The sequence below is a fragment of the Anthonomus grandis genome, chromosome 13, assembly GCF_022605725.1.
Source record: "Anthonomus grandis grandis chromosome 13, icAntGran1.3, whole genome shotgun sequence".
NCBI lineage: Eukaryota > Metazoa > Arthropoda > Insecta > Coleoptera > Curculionidae > Anthonomus > Anthonomus grandis.
In genome coordinates this window covers 11,051,354-11,056,294 of record NC_065558.1, presented here as the reverse complement: position 1 = coordinate 11,056,294, position 4,941 = coordinate 11,051,354, and positions in this window count along the sequence as shown.

Below are 4,941 nucleotides of genomic sequence, written 5' to 3'. Positions count from 1 at the left end.
ATAATAAGCCTTTTTTAATTTAGCTGAAGAGCCACTTGGAGCTGGTTTCATATGTCTCACAAATACTGTTCTCAAGTTTTTCCACTTCTCCTTGCATTCGGTCCCTGAAATAAAAAAATATATTTAGATATGATGTTTCTGATTTTTGTTTTTTGCCTATCTTTTATTTAAATGAAAACTATTATTCCAAGGCAGATTTCCGCAGAAAAGAATAGGGTAGTAGAGAAAATATGTATAGTGTTATGTTAAATACATTTTTGTTTCAGATATCTTGCGACTGGAGGAACATTCGTCTGTCTGGCTTTATATTTTGCTAGAGGGGACAATACCGTTTCACAAATTATGACCGAAACCACGGCTATTATATGGGATGTATTAAAGGAAGAATATCTGCCCATTCCAGATATGGAACAATGGAAAAAAATTGCAGAACGCTTCGGTTTATTGTGGAATTTATTTAACTGCCTAGGCGCTATTGACGGAAAATATATTCGTATTGAAAAACTTCCAAATTCCGGATCCACTAATTTTAATCATAAATCGTACCATTCTATCGTACTGATGGCATGCTGTGACGCTGATGGTCTATTTACATTAATTGAAACGGGTTATGCAGGCAGAAATAGCGATGGCGGAATTTTCCGTGCTTCAGCTATTAAGCATTGGATTGAAAATGAAGTCCTAAATTTTCCGCTATCTTCAAAATTGCCCATTGACGCCAGCAATAATCAATTCCCTCACTACTTTGCTGGCGACGAAGCTTTTCCCTTACTACGCTACTTAATGAGACCATATCCACAACGTACATTGGATAATGTAAAAAGGATTTTCAATTACCGATTAAGTCGGGGAAGACGTATCATAGAATGTTCATTCGGAATGATGGCCGAGAAATTTCAAGTTTTAGATACTTCAATAAAGTGTTATTCGCCCGAGAAAATCATTAAAATAATAAAATCTGTGTGTATTCTACACAATTATGTACGAAAACGGGAAGGCATATCATAATATAATCCACAGCAATTTAAAGAAAATAATAGCCCGGTCATAAATCCCGATATAGAACCCCAAAATCTTCAAATAAGTGCTCAATCTTCCGCATACAACTTAAGGAATTATTTGTCTAACTATTTCATAACTCCAGCAGCTGTTCTTCCATGGCAATAGAATTAGACTGTATAGCTTATTTTGTAATAATTTAAATAAATCTGTATAAATCAATACATACCTGATAAATTTAGTTCCTTTCCAATAGCATTCCAAGACTTTTCGGTTATCTCTTTGCGCGAATATTCATTTAATGTATAGTCATATAGACAGGGGTATTTTCCCACTTCTTGAACTAATCTAATATTCAATGATTGTTCTGCCATTTTCGACATTTTGAATGTTTTCTCATAAAACACATTAGGAACTAATCGCGAGCGCCTCGCATGTCCGGTTGCTGCTGACAAATCACCGACGCGTTTCAAACTGGTAACCAACTAGTTGCGCTGTTGCATTTACGACTTTTTTTAGTGGTACCGAGTTTTATAAAATGGAGAATAATGCAAAAAGGCAGGTATTTAAAAAAAGTGCTTTTTAACCTTAACCTTTTAATATCTCTGGAACTTTTTAACATATTCAAAAGATCTTTTTTTTGTTTTAATGAGAATACATAAGCGCTGAAAACTGCGATAAAATAAATCCAAAAAACGTTTCTTTTTATTAATATAACATTTAAAAATCATTAAAATTATATTTTCTGCAATGTGAAATGAATTTTTGAGCAAGCGAGAAACTTTTTTATTTGAAAACATTTTTCCATACAATCTGCGAATAAAAGGTAGACAAAACTGTTACGAAGTTTTTAAAAGTAACTGCAATCGGATATATTAGCTAGATTGCGAGAAATCCACCTGCAAAGTTGTGCCAGATTAGCGAGTCAAACAACAGTCGCCGACGTTCGCGGGAGACGCGTGACTAATCATATCAGAGACAATCAAATTTGTTTTTCTCTGGTTGTCTCTTTAAAACTTTTTTCTCTTTAAAACTTCTTTTCTTTTAAAACTTTTTTAATTCTTTTTTGTCTCAAATCTTTAAATTTGGTTGTCTCTTATCATATTATAACCACTAAAGCTGTGTCACATAACGCTCTTGATTTTTGTGCGTTAAAACACGTTTTTATTGCGTTGGTGTGTGTTTATGTTTTATGAGAGTTTTGTTGGTGTGTTTCTTTCTGTTTCATATGAACAATAGCAACAATGAAGTGCCTCTTATGTGAACAATTATTGAACAATGATGATTGTATTGTAAAAAAACCAACACAAAAAGGTCTACGTATGATAATAAACTTTGTTCAGAAAAGAAATGACCCTATTAGCCGTAATATTTTGGAGAAAAAGGAGCAAATGTTAAACGGCACTTTGACAGTTGTGTACCATGTATCTTGCAGAAAAACATTTACAAGTGAACAAAATTGTAAACAATTTGACCAAACCGTGTTTAATATGTGGCAAATCAGGCACTAAAAATAAAGAAAAATTAACATCCGTACAAACAGGTTATTAAATTTTAATTATAACTACGAAAAGTTTTTTATATTAAAAAGTTGAGAAAAATATACATAAAAGTAATTTTTTAAATTAACTCTTAGTGGGTGCAAAAGGTTAAAATTGGAAAAAGGTATAAATATTTTCCGCCGTATGCAACATCTTTTAACTAATAGCAGTGACAAGTTTAGTTTTTATTACATTGATTAAATGAATTTAAATTAACTTTTAACTGAAAGTGGTGGGCGATGTAATACGACCACTAAAGTTTTCCGTAACTCTATCCATGGTGTATCAATTAATTATCACATGGGATGTGACAAGTTTGACCATTTAGAGTTAGTTAGTGCAGTTTTTAAAATACTTAATACATTTATTAAAATCCCCCTATTAGATGAGTTTTAGTAAATTACACGTGTAACTTTTTATTTTAGGAACAGGAAAAGGTACGCACGAAAAAATTATTAATGCAGCACAAAAACGGGAAGACATTTCTATGATTTCAAAGCTATGTGGATACGAGGATTTATTTGCTTATGATGCCAAATATCATAAACGATGCTATAGTCACTATATATCTAAAAAGAATATTCAGGCATTTAAAAACAAACAATTAAAATTAGGAAATAAAACTCTGTTATCACCAAAAAAAAAAATCCCCAACGAAACATGATAATTCCGCGGATAAGTCAGATTCAACGAGTGAATCTCAATTAAATTATTTAGATCATTAGCGATATTTTCAAGAAAATTAACTTCATATCTTACACAGAGCGGCTAGAATATTAAAGGATCAAATGCGCGAATTTCAATCCAAGCGGAAAGAATTTCCCATTCCTGAGGACATAAATGAGAGAATTTTTCAAGAACAACTTCCTAAAACGTTGCTTCAATTTATTTCTTATTTTAGGTGCATATATCAACTAAAAATTTGGTATAACAGTCACATACCATATATGAATTTTGAAGACCCAAGAAAATATGGATGGACAAATAATATAGAGTCTAATATATGGACTCCAATATTTGCGACACAGGATCCCGTCCCAAAGGAACTACGGAAAATTTTAGTTCTTCGATGTTCCGATGGAAACTGCAACACTAAAAAGTGTATATGTGTATCCCAGGGCTTAAAGTGTTATAACGACTGTAACTGTATCTTAAGTTATTATTATTCACCAACTTCATTTATAAATTACTCGTAGATGGTTAATAAATGGCGGCAGTTGGAAGTACGTTCGGTCGGCAACGGTATAGAGCGCGGCAATTTCCACCTACGCGTTACTTTAAAAATTCATATTTCAAAAACTATTTCGGATAGAAACCTGTGGCTTTTTTTAAAAACTTTCTTATGGTTTTTTCAACATTTCATTCGTAGCATGTATGGCAAAATTCATCATAATAAAAAAGTTTATCGCTTGCTGAAAAATTCAATACCAACAATATAAATTTTATAATTTTCATGTTTTTTATTAACAAGAATAGAAGTTTTCTGCAATTATTTTACTGCAGTTGTTAGCGCTTATATATGCCCTTTAAACAAAAAAAAGGAAAATTTAGCTATATGAATTAGTTTTGGAGATATTGGCAGTTTAATGTATAATGGTAACATTTTTAAATTAAACCATTTTTTTTTAAATTCTGATTTTAAAAAACTCGGTACCATTAAAAAAAGTCGTAATTACCCATTTCGTATGTGCAATAACCAAACTAATGATTTGGTAAAGGTTTCATCTGGTTCTAAGCCGGTAAAAAAAATGTGAAACATTTTAAACCGTTATTTACTCCGCTATAGTCAAAATCATATATTTTTAAATCTAAAAAGTGAGCAAATATTATTCAAAAAAAAATATAAAATAAATAAAAAGACATTAATAAAAGTAAAATAAATAAGTAAAAGCTGCTGCTCTTTTAATACTTTTCACTTTATTGTCACATACTTTTTTTACAAGCTCTTAGTGTCGGTTCTCGTCTAGTCTGTTCAAGTACAAAATTCGAGTATTTCTATTGCTTGGACTGTCTACATGATATTGTTTGATTATTTATACACTTTTCTCTTCCTTGTTATCTGCAAACTTCTCAGATCTGAATGGTTCTAGCAGTTTTGTTCTGACTATAAAATGGTCTGGCAAGTCGCTTCTCTATATGCTCGTACGTCATTTATTCGCAAAATCGTATTTTGTCTTATCATTGGATAGTCAATAACAAATTTTAAGGTTTTTGTATATTGTATTCATGTATATATGAATATCCTTTTGTTTGAGATATCTATTTGTTATTTGTAATAGATGTTGTTGACACATTTCGATCAATCTCTCACCGTTGTCGTTTGCATTAATTTCTCTGAATGTACCTACTGTGGGGTCATATTTATTTTTTCTTGCTAGTGGTTCGTCATTAGATATTCCGT